The sequence below is a fragment of the Bolinopsis microptera genome, chromosome 8 (genome assembly GCF_026151205.1).
Source record: "Bolinopsis microptera isolate Bmic1 chromosome 8, MBARI_Bmic_1.0, whole genome shotgun sequence".
Classification (NCBI taxonomy): domain Eukaryota; kingdom Metazoa; phylum Ctenophora; class Tentaculata; order Lobata; family Bolinopsidae; genus Bolinopsis; species Bolinopsis microptera.
Window position 1 is genome coordinate 14,002,413 of NC_087079.1, and position 13,115 is coordinate 14,015,527.

The window sequence follows — 13,115 nt, forward strand, 5'->3', positions numbered from 1 at the left end:
ATATTTTGACAGATTGTGACAAATAGCAAACTATAAAGCAACGAGTCGAAATTCCTAAATCTCTAACTGCTCTCTAACGCGTGTAAATAGCGTTTGTATTATTTTGGCGATGACGTCATAATAAAGTCCCTTGCGCGCGCAGAAGAGCTCGTGAGACTGTATTTTACAGGTAGAAAATGGACGTAATACAATGTTTTTCCCCGAATAACTCGAAAAGTAAGTAATTTAGGGTACATGTTGCTTCATAAGTTGTATACTACTATATAACAAATAATTTGAGGAAACGATGTAACAGAGTCGATATATTTTAATGTTGCCATGGGGTGGCAAGTCCCCATACATCGCAGTCCGGTAGTTTCATTGCGTCATAATATATATATATATAAACATGGCCATTCTGCACAATTTGAATTTGCACACATTCAAAAACCTTTAGGGCCTTCATAGCCCAATTCACCAGATACCCATAGTTTTGCATGATTTCTGGAACCGAAAATCAGTTTTTCGCCAATAACTGAAAAAGTGGCACTATCCGTCGCGGAGTCGAGTCCGCGGCGGAGCCGCCGGACTCCGGCCGGACTCCGAGCGGACTCCGGCGGAGCCGCCGGACTCCGAGCGGACTCCGGCGGTGCTCCGCCAAAATGTATTTACAGTGGACTCGAGTACATTTTGGCGGACTCCGAGCGGAGCCGAGCGGACTCCGAGCGGACTTTAAAGTCCGCCGCGGACTGCGAGCGGCTCCGCGGCGGCTCGGTGGAGTGTCCGCCGCGGACTAAGCCACTAAGCGGACTCCGGTCCGCCGTGGACTCCGGCGGAGTGCTTGGCGGACTCCGCCGGACCTCTCCGCCAGACTTGAATCCGGCGGAGTCCGGCGGAGCTTGGCGGAGTCCGCCAGCTCGGCGGACTCCGCTCGGAGTCCACCGGACTCCAACAGAGTCCACTGACTTCCGACCTCCGTCTTCCGACCCTCGGCTAAATTTGTCACGTGACATACAACATAGCATTTTGCAATATTGTGGTCAGATGAAAAGGTCGCTAGTGATAAACCTTAACCATTACCCTCACAATGTCAATAGTGTCAAGTGTACAACTCTAGTCCTAACTTTGACCCTATAATGTATAAACGTTGACCCTAACCCTCCACCAAACCGTCCGCAGCGAAATATCAATGTCATTGACTGGTCACGTGACCAAAACAATTTTTGTCATATTATCTCATATGGGGAAGCGTTTTTAGCAAGCAAAAATACGTCGACCATCACAGGACGACGCCAGCCAGCACTCTCTACGCTCTTCGAGCTCCGATCGTCCTGTGACGAAGTAAGGACGAAGCCTGAGGTCCTCAGGTAACATCGACCACCGATTGAAAATTCAAAGATTTTTTGACATAAAGGTCAAATGTAAAATTAAAATCTTGATGTTGATTGATTGACGACGTCAATTTTTGAGCACAGCGCGAGCGCATATTGCGGAAAAGGACCGCGTAGCTAGTCAAGATGTTGATAAATATTTGGCTTGTGGCGCGATGTGTTGCTCTAACTATAGCCCTCTCGCTTGCAGTAGCGCGCGACCGCCGGAGGCGGAAATGACCTGGTTAGCTAGGTAAACGCGATGTGCCTTGTAGGATGAAATCCTACTAGCTGACGCCATTCGCAGCTGTGCTGCTCGCTGTACGTCAGCGATCGAAATTTATACGCGTATCCCCCGTTAAGATGTGCCACTCGACGCGCCACACAATTTTTTTCGTTGCTCGTCGCACGTCGACGAACAACGAAGCTCGTTGCGACGCGCCGCGCAATGAGCTGCCAGGCTAGGACATCGTCCTGGTCCAACAAATTTTGGCGAGCGATTTTCTCCAAAAATTTAATGAGGGCGTCGACGTGCGACGAGCAACGAAAAAAATTGAGTGGCGCGTCGGGTGGCACATCTTAACGGGTGATACGCGTATAAATTTCGATCGCTGACGTACAGCGAACATCACAGCTGCGAGTGGCGTCAGCTAATAGGATTTCATCCTACAATGCAAGGCACATCGCGTTCATTTAGCTAACCAGGTGCTTTCGCGCCGCTGCGGGCGCGCTTGTTCCACAAGTCATTTCCGGCGGTCGCGCGCTACTGCAAGCGAGAGGGCTATAGTTAGAGCAACACATCGCGCCACAAGCCAAATATTTATCAACATCTTGACTATGGACTAGCTACGCAGTCCTTTTCCGCATGCGCTCGCGCTGTGCTCAAAAATTGACGTCGTCAATCAATCAGCATCAAGATTTTAGTTTTACATTTGACCTTTATGTCAAAAAATCTTTGAATTTTCAATCGGTGGTCGATGTTACCTGAGGACCTCAGGCTTCGTCCTTACTTCGTCACAGGACGATCGGAGCTCGAATAGCGTAGAGAGTGCTTGCTGGCGTCGTCCTGTGATGGTCGACGTATTTTTGCTTGCTGGGATCCGGCCGAATGACGCCACATGCAACGTGTAGGGTAAAACTAAAAACGCTTCCCCATATGAGATAATATGACAAAAATTGTTTTGGTCACGTGACCAGTCAATGACATTGATATTTCGCTGCGGACGGTTTGGTGGAGGGTTAGGGTCAACGTTTATACATTATAGGGTCAAAGTTAGGACTAGAGTTGTACACTATTGACATTGTGAGGGTAATGGTTAAGGTTTATCACTAGCGACCTTTTCATCTGACCACAATATTGCAAAATGCTATGTTGTATGTCACGTGACAAATTTAGCCGAGGGTCGGAAGACGGAGGTCGGAAGTCAGTGGACTCTGTTGGAGTCCGGCGGACTCCGAGCGGAGTCCGCCGAGCTGGCGGAGTCCGCCAAGCTCCGCCGGACTCCGCCGGATTCAAGTCTGGCGGAGAGGTCCGGCGGAGTCCGCCAAGCACTCCACCGGAGTCCGCGGCGGACCGGAGTCCGCCTAGTGGCTTAGTCCGCGGCGGACACTCCGCCGAGCCGCCGCGGAGCCGCTCGGAGTCCGCGGCGGACTTTAAAGTCCGCTCGGAGTCCGCTCGGCTCCGCTCGGAGTCCGCCAAAATGTACTCGAGTCCACTGTAAATACATTTTGGCGGAGCACCGCCGGAGTCCGCTCGGAGTCCGGCGGCTCCGCCGGAGTCCGCTCGGAGTCCGCTCGAAGTCCGGCGGCTCCGCCGCGGACTCGACTCCGCGACGGATAGTGCCGAAAAAGTAAGCACTTTAAGGCATATGTTTGTTCGTAAGTCATATATTAATATCTATCACGATCCTATCGAAAATGGGCTCGGCACCACGCCCAAAATGGTTTTTGGCGAATTTCTCGAAAAGTAAGGATTTTAGGCCATGTGTTGCTCAATAACTCCTATATAAACATGCATATGCGGCTTCGTTCAAGCCTATTTTGAAGTCTCTACGACCTTCAAAAGCAAGGGGTCGGTTACGTTATTGGGTCAATATGGGCGTGGCCCTCCTGGGTTTTCTCCACGGTCAAAAAAATGTCTCCAAACGAAAATCGTTTATTCATTCCTTCGGGAAGGTCTGTGCAAAGTTTCGTGAGTATTTGAACATTTGCAGGTTCATTTCCATAAATGTCCATAAATGACTGGACTACACAACTTTAGAGTTAACTTTAGAGAAACTCATTAGTCATTTATCTCAAATCAAGCTGTTAGTGTCCATGATCAACCTGTGGCGACAATGTTTTACGTGAAATGTAAAAATCAGGAGTAATATAAAAAGTGTATTTTTAGAATAAAGTGCTAGCTCATAGTTTTAGAATTGTATAGATTATAACTTTGGTCGTTTAGCCATCTAACATTCGATCGTGCCGTAATATATGGCCAGAGAATAATAGGGTCTTGGAAATTCTATAGTTTTTCAGTGGGTCGATTGACTGAACACGTTTGCACTTGGTATTTAAACTTACCAGCAGTTTATTTATGTTATGTACCGCTGATAATGCAATTAGGATAACAACTAGGTAAGCCGTAAGTCTAATTCAAAACACACCGCACACATAGTACACTCCGATCAGTATTACTATTTGGTAGACCCGAGACCGGGTATTTTGGCGGGAATTCTGTTCCCACGGCACTGTTTGATAGAAGCTACTTCTACTAATGGTCCCAGAGGAACGGCCGTAAAGTAGCCAGACTTCTTGTCTCCTGTACTGGCTGCAGACACATGCGGATTAAAATTATAAATTTCGCTATGCTATAAATATAATTGCTCTCGGAATTGAACAAACTCCTACTTATCTAGATACTTTCTAAATTCGTTAGAGTTTCATGGACTGGGGAAAAATAATCGGTACAGTCTCCCTAGCTGCTTGTGTAATTAAGCAATGAAAACAATCCAAAATTATCACATATGACATAAGTTGTAATAGCAGAAACTTTCTAACCGTACATTCACCCGCCACTGTTCAAGAACCTATATCACTGTTTAAAATCATGACGTGAGCACTGTACATCCAATCAGCTATTCCTTTAGTTAGAATGATATTAGCCAAAACTATGAGGATTTTGGAGAACTAGGGTAATAGTCATAATTCTAAAATTTGAGTGAGTTACACGTGTTTTATTGACGATGATAAACATTTGTAATGTAAATTACGCTATGCACTGAGGGACTTTATGACGTCACGAGGCCACAGCTTATTATTGCAATAACACGCGTTACACGTACGCTAGAGAGTTGGTTCTTTCGGCGATACGATTCTTTACCAGTTTGTCACAGCTGATTTAAATCTTAGCCAAATTGGAGACTACAAATTTTTCAGTTAACTGGTCCTTTAACTTTTAAGGATTATCTCTCGTGCTGTCAGTGAGCAGCAGTGAGCAGCAGTGAGCATCAGTTTCTTTGCACTTAGCCCCGCCTGTGTCATGGGCTTCACTAATCGATGTCTTGAAGAATGAGCAAGACCTGACAGACTGCAAAATTAACCAAAATATCAATAGACAGCCCATTCTCCTAGTATAATATACTTAAATTTCGGCAGGCCAGGACTTGGTCAGATCTTTATCTAGCTTGCTAGTCTATTGCTTGCTAGTCAGTTTATTTGCTGGATAAGCAATAGACTAGCAATTAGACTCTAATTGCTAGTACATAGTAGTAGTCTATTGCTCATCGCACGTTTCTTATCAGACCTTATAATTGAAAGTTCAAATAAGGCCCGACAAATTAAAGGGACATTAATTGCAACGCTGAAGCCCCTAGGGCCTAGCGTTCATTTTATTTTTAATGTCCGCGTCCGTTCTGGTTCAATTAAAGTCCGTTCGTTTATAAGTTCGACCTAGCTAAACTTGATGTCCGTTGATTTTTTTCCACTGCGAGCTTAATTTTGTCCAGGCAAATTATAGAACAACTTTTTAATTTCAGTCATATTCTATCATCGGACTAAAAGTAAAAGTAAAAGTGAATTAAAATTAAAATTATATTATTGGACCAATAAAAAATAAGTTATATGAAATTTAAATATTCTAATGATCACATTATGGCATGGCCATGATCACTTACCTAGCTTGAGCTAGTCTATTGCCCTCTCCACTGTTCAGTGTTCAGGAAGCTTGAAGTTGAAATAAAAAGAGCACCGCGCATATGATATATAATACAATATTGAAACAGGAAGTCATGGCATAAATCACCATAAGCAAGGTATGCAAACACTGTTCTACAGAAAATGAAGAGTCACTATAATAGTATAGACCTTCATCAATTCTGGAGCTTCCATTCCTTACCTGGGGACCCCAGGCTATTATGTTCATAAACATATACGCCGAATAAAGATTCGGCGGAATGGCAGGCTGAGCGCCGCCCAGTAATCCATTCCTCGATCCTATCATCGGAGATGAGCTTCATGTATTCCACACTTTCCGTCTTTGTGAGATTGTTCTGAGTTGTGCAAGTTTTTTTATAGTCTGCACTACTGTACGTGACCGTAGATCGATCGACAAATATGTTTTTGCAACTAACCGAAGCTTGCCTTGATGAGTTTGTAAAATCTCAATTTTCTGTTGAGTTCTCGCTTTTTCTTCCATTGTTGAACAAAAAGAGTTTTCACTTTTAGCCTCGCTGATTTTTGAGGGGATTGAAAGTTGATTTGTTACATGTTACTGGTACATGTTACATTTGTTACATGTTAGCATTCATGGCCCACTTCATGAGTGGTAGGTGGACTTTCTTTAGGGTTTTTTTTGCTGTGTCTTGTGTTTCTGTACGTGTTATAGTCCGTACTACCGTTTGAGAAAATTGTGCTCCAAACGGCAATTTCTAATCTCAAACAAATTGGTTTTTTTCCTCACTAATTTATTCTTCATGCTTCAAATGCAATGACCTTTCTTATCAATTTCCAGGATAATTAGGCGGCGCTCAGTTTTTCATTCCCCGGAATCTCTATTCGGCGGAACATATGTTTCCAGGTAATTTCCAGATACCGCGACCGTAACCAGATTAGATAACGGACTTTATTAAATCTTCACAACTTGAACTACTTAAGCGTGCGTAACCAAAGTTAAATTCAGTTTATAGTAGGACTCAACACAATATGCTGAATTTATTCCTTATCCTACTTGTTCAACTTGATATTGCTATTTTCTGTATTTTTAAATCTTTATGTAAGATTATTGCATTTAGATTTTTACTCAATCTTTAAACCTTCTCATTTCTTTTACATATATGTTATATTTTAAACTTGACAAAATCCCCCCGGCAACGGGGACTATATATCCTTCTGAAATCTGATAACTTCGATAATAACATCTGGTAATAATTTTCGATTTTAGTTCGAATTATAAGAATAAATGCTCTTACTTGTTACTAGTCACTGGTGGCTAAAAGTATGTACATTTTAAAGTTTGCCCTCTTAAATCTTAACACAGGGTGGTCCATAAGTTAGTGTCCGATTCTCTATAATATAGGTATACCTTATCGGACCTTGTTTGGACGGACATTATATGAACGGACATAATTATGAACGGAAATCTTACTATATATAAAGCGAGACGATATATATATATATGGTTCCGTGCCATTTTACTGACACCATGGCATCAACTTTAACACGACTTTCCGCAAAAACCGTAAAAGATATACAACTGAAACTTTTTTGACTGGGTCAAATGCTTTAATGGCCTTCAAATCAGCATGAAGAAATAAAAAATTGGCCAAGAAATAGGAGTTTTAGACCCCCAAGTGGTGTCAAAAACGCGAATTAAAGGCAGTATCTAGATAGCCCGACCCCTGTCCGCGGACAACTGTCCACGGACAACTATCCACGAACACCTGTCTACCAGATCATATTATAACTGCATAATAACAGTGAATAGTTGATTGGTTACCAGATCATATGACCGCAAATGTTATGAAATTGAATGGTATGTATGGTACCTTAATTCCCAAAAATTTGGGCGACCAAAAATTTGAGCGGGCCTCTCGCCCAAATTTTTTGCAGACCAAATTAATTGCATAAATCTTTTCCGTATGCTAAATTTTTTGCTAACCAAACTTTTGGCATTTGGCCTGTGGCCCTGAAATCTATAAAAAGATGGCTTTTTCTTCATATAATCCAAGTGAAATAATATTTGAAATTTTAGTTTTCTAATCTGTCATTCATGGCTTGACCAAGTAAAAAGGCTTATATTTTAAATGAATAGAAATAACTGGAATTAGACTTCAAGACCTTTGGTCCGGGTTTACAGTAGTTCGCTACACACAATTATGTACACCTTTGTTTCCCCCAAAGCTAAGCGTATGTGCCGCTTAGTTTGATAGATCATGATGTAAACCTTCTAATTTTCTTCCAAACCTTTCGACCATCTGGTGAGGCGTCATAATGATAATTGTATGTGAAAGGGGTATGATAAGATATGCTGAGTGTAAGTAGACTAAACTATCTGATTGAGAGACTAAATATCACTATTGTATATCTATCATTTTGTACTGTGCCATCATCACTGTATTTTTTACTTTTTTTTTAAGTTACTGGGCAGATCGTAAATTTCATAATGTGAAACAACTCAGACTACCACCTACATGCTTAAAATTGAAAGCAAAATGACTGGAATAATAAGGAATAATAATGAACTAAGGCAAATATCTAACTGAAATTTTAGTGGAAAATCGTTCATTTTTCGAAGAATTTGTGCCCAAATTTTCGGTCGCCCAAATGAGTTCAAATTTTCTGCCCAAATTTTTCGGGCTCAAATAAATTGTGCTCAATATAATGGCACACAAATTTTTGGGAACTAAGGTATCTTGGATGCAATTAGTTACGACTAGCATAGTCAAAAAATTGATTACGATTCAAATGTGGTCTCTCGGATATAATTAGTTGCGAATAATATTGATTGTAGCGTAGTATATTCCTGACATGGTACTCTTCTGTCTAATGGACAAAATTAATGGACCCACGGCCTCCTTAGAGAATGCTCGAGACTTCCTATTCCAGAAAAACCTCCTAAAGAGCTCCATGTCCTGTCCTGGGTGTAACGCATCTATGTCCCTGGTTCCCTGCTCGTAAGGTTGCGTAATCGTTTCATAAGCCTTGACACCACCGCTGATTGAATATTATCTGGTAGACAGTTGTCCGTGGACAGTTGTCCGCGGACAGGGGTCGGGCTATCTAGATACTGCCGAATTAAATAGGTAATAATTATTTTAGTCTCTTGAGTCTTGACACCACTTTAGGGTTAGACGGGTTCCTGCTAGTTAATATGAACGCTAAAGGCATTCAAAACCATCACCGAATTTTTTCATCTTTTTTTAACGTTTAAAAAAATTTAAGCAAATGACTATTAAATCCATTTTTCATACAGTAAGCAAGAAAAGCAGTCGCGGTTGAACATAAAAATGTTAAAATATGTGTAAATGATCAGTATCTAATATCTCATATCATTTTCATCAAATGGGTTTTCGTGCATTAAATATTCCATGCTTAAAGCATCAGTAATACCCGCTTTTTAAAAACCTTTTTTCATCAAACTACACCGAACTATAGCAACGTCGGAAAATGTCCTTGGCAGTTGGCAACATGATTTACCGTAATATCTAGAGGCTAAAACAAGTTTGTCATGTTGGCGAGGGTTAGCTCATAAACTAGCTGTCAAAATTTATAATAAGTTTGTTTTCATTGATTCAACGATATATTATATAGTTTAGTTTAATGATAGCTATTGCGAAATCGACTGAACAAAAAGTTCGAAATGGATAAAATTTTGGAAAAAAATTCAACGGACTTGGACGGACCTTAAATGAACGGACTTTATTTAGACGGACATCTTACTATATATAAAGCGAGACGATATATATGGATGTGTTTATCCGTACCATTTTACTGACACCACGGCATCAACTTTAACGCGACTTTCCGCAAAAACCGTAAAAGATATACAACTGATACTTTTTTGACTGGGTCAAATGCTTTAATGGCCTCCAAATCAGCATGAAAAAATAAAAAATTGGCCAAGGAATAGGAGTTTTAGAGCCCAAAATTTGAACCCCCAAGTGGTGTCAAAAACGCGAATTAAATTGGTAATAATTATTTAGTCTCCTGAGTCTTGACACTATTTTAGGGTTATACGGGTTCCTGCTAGTTAAGATAAACGCTAGGGCCTCCAGCGTTCAATTAATGTCCGTCCAAATAAGGTCCGATAAGGTATACTATTGTTTTGCTTATCGCTCCCTAATCTAACTAAACTAATGCTGGCTAGTTTAACGAATATATGACATCTAACTTAGCTCAGCAATTAATACATTATCTTTTGCCGCGATTTTGCCTAGTTTGGCTTGTCGCGGCGCCCCGATTTTTGACCTAAATAATCGCGATTTTCTTTAATAAGTCATACTGTCATAGATTGGTTCATAATTTATCTTTCATCTTCCAGTATATATATACTCGGCAACTCGGTTATCTGCCGATGCACATCTGGGGAACACCTGGGGCACACCTCGGGCACAAACTCGGGCACACCTGGGGCACACCTGGGGCACATCCCGGGCACATCTCGGGCAGAAATCACACATCGGGCACACCTCGGGCAGAACCACCTGGGGCACACCTGGGGCACATCTCGGGCACATCTCGGGCAAAACTATACTACTATATGATGATAGATATCATTATTTATATTACTTATATTGGTGACAGTATTAAACTATATGTATGAGCAATATAATTTAATTTAAGGACAACGCCCCAAACACTTATACCATAACTGAGATGTGATTCAAAGAGAGCATTATATATTTTCAAATATAGTTCACCAGAATCGAGTGTCGAATTCTACAGATTGCACCAGTCATGGACCGAAGTTTTTTACGAATGTAGTACATATGGGCAGCCCAGTTTAACTTACTATCTATTACAATACCTAGGAATTTGGTATCCTTGACTTTAGTAATAACCTTACCATCGATGAATATTGACCTAGACTCATCTAGCAGGTTAGCACTTTAGCAAATGGTCTGGTCCTAGCACAGGTCTCATCATATTCAGAGGCAGATTTAAAATGGATCATGTAGCAACATTTAGTCATATTGATATGGAGTAGATTACATTTCATGTAAATCGACACATGTTTAAGAACTAAGAACTTCATTGACACCACTCCATCATATATAATCATCCCTTCACAACATCATCACTAGCTGAAGACGATTAACACATTTATTTTGAAAGCTCCTGCGAAAAAAAACTTTTCGTATCTCTTATACGTTTTGAAACAAATCCCCCTCCATGAAGCTAAGATCATTAACTTATACCACCCTATAGAAACAAGAAGTTATACTAACACTGTCTTGTCTTAAAGTTTTACTCGCAAATTGTCCTTCATGATTAAAGCAAACGTACTTGATTCTAGTAGCCCCTACCTCCTCGAACTCTACGCAGTTGTTGAATGTACTGTGTTATTGTTATTTGTTCTATGGAAGCTATAAGTCTCTTTGATTATTACAATACAATGGGTCGTTCACATATTATATAATCAATATTTTAGCAATTTTTAATCAACCGTAATGATTTGGGAACCCCCTCCCCCCTCGGTTGATTACGTTATATGTGAACGAACCCTAATCCCAAACTTAACCCCTCAAGAACTGAGCAGACTTATTTTCTAGTTACCATATGAGTAGCATGTTCTTATTGTTATTTTACTCAATTCTAAGATCATTAGCTTACACCACCTTAGTCCCTACCTCCTCGGACGTACTTGATTCTAGCTCCTACCTCCTCGAACGTACTTGATTCTAGTAGCCCCTACCTCCTCGAACTCTACGCAGTTGTTGAGTGTACAAAATAAATACAGGGTGGCCCAAAAGTGACTACCCACACGCAACCTTTTAATAACTCACGTAATTCGTCTTCAAATTGCTCCAAAATTTCAGAGATTATAGATATGGTCAAACTTAGATTTCCTGAAAGTTTCGTAAGCCGCGCCCAATTACAGTGGGCGTGGCGTGACACTCCCTCTTTTTCACTATTGTCTTCATAAAATGAGAACGCTTTAAGCTAAGAACTCCAAATTTTTTGCACACATTTGGCTTGATAATTTAAAACCTTTCCCAAAGTTTCAAGTTTATTGTTCAAAATTTGGCTGAGTTATGACCATTTCAAAATTCATCGGATACGTGATCCGAGCACTCAGTCAGTGATGGGTGACCGACAACTGAACCCAATTGAACCTAGTTCCCACGCAGTTAACAGGTACCCAATCAGCTTAATTGGGTGACCAATCAGCTTAAATCCCAAAACGACAACTGAACCCAGGTCATATCACAACTGCACTGAAATCAGAAATACGACAACTGAACCCAACGATCAGATTTTCAGGTTCTCCTTCTTCGCAGGGGACTGTGGTCATTATCACTATAGGATAGATCATGACCACTGTAATTTAGAGCATTGGAGCCCTGTGCTTACCCCGGTAAAATATTAATAAGTGGAGAAAAACGTTAAACTTCGTTTTCTCCGCATTTGGTGAATCGTTTTGTTGCTTGTATGAAGGCGATCCTTGGTAGTGAGAACTTATCTACTATGTCTGTCACACTAAGGGGTCGTACACATATTACGTAACAATATGTGAACGACCCCTTAGGTAGAAGAAGTCAAAGTATCCTCCTCGTTGGTAAGACCACTTCGGGCACTAGCCAATAAATTTTTGTTGAATATTATAAATAGAAACCAGGCAGCAGCTAAACGGTATTTGGAAACCTGTTTATCTGTTAGTTATTTCTAACTGACGATTGGGTTCAGTTGTCGTTTCAAAGTTAATTAGGTAGACTGATTGGGTTTAAGATTATTTTCCCAAGCTACCCTGTCTAGAAAAAGTCCAAGTTGGGTTCAGTTGTCCGGTAGTCGTAGTGATCTCTGCACTTGGTTAATGGCCTGTTTGGCTCACATGCACAGCTTGATTGGTTGCAGGGCTTGTTAGCCCTGCTAGTCACAGGTTTGTTCCTTACAATCGATAAAAAGGAACGAACTATCCATTGAATCATCGAAAATGGTTCACTATCCTCCCTATACTGCGGAACAACGATGGTTTGTCTACCTGAAGAAAGAGAATGGGGAGTTCTGCCCTCAGCTTAAACGACAATTTCAAATGAAATTCAACCGACCATCTCTTTGCCGGAAAAGCTGCTTTGATATGCATCACAAGATCAAGTTCACTTTTTCTGCAAACGATCGGCGAAGAGTCGGCAGAAGACGACTGCGAGGACCGAAGAAAACATCACCATGGTTGTTTGTGACGTGATGGATACACCTAAAATTGGCACCCGAAAACGAGCTCCTGCCTTAGACCTCAGCAGAACATCCCTTCAACGAATCCTAAAGCGAGATCTTTCTAACCGGGCCTATCGGATCACAAAGAAACACCAACTTTTATACCGTGATTCCTGACTTTCCTAAAAAAGTCACGATCTGGTGCGCCATTAGTTCTCGTGGAATCCTAGGACCTTACTTTTACGAAGAATTTGGTGTTTTCCTGTCTAGCAAAGTCATTATCGCCATCGGTATCCAATCAATCATGATCAGGTCGTCATCTCCTCAGTATGTTTGGTAAAGCCTAATGAACCTCATTAATACACGCTAACACCTTACTCTTGATCAGAGTGACGAGATCACTGATTGAGT

At 41.3% G+C, this 13,115-nt stretch overlaps 1 protein-coding gene across 2 annotated transcripts in view; it reads left to right on the top strand.

Moving 5' to 3' along the window:
• The first annotated feature begins 262 nt into the window (after positions 1 to 262).
• LOC134820038 (low-density lipoprotein receptor 1-like) overlaps positions 263 to 13,115 on the top strand; it is a 31,966-nt gene continuing 19,113 nt past the window's right edge. For both annotated transcript variants that reach the window (XM_063830221.1, XM_063830222.1), the window contains exon 1: positions 263 to 288. The gene's annotated coding sequence lies outside the window, so the exon portion shown is untranslated. The remainder of the gene's footprint in view (positions 289 to 13,115) is intronic.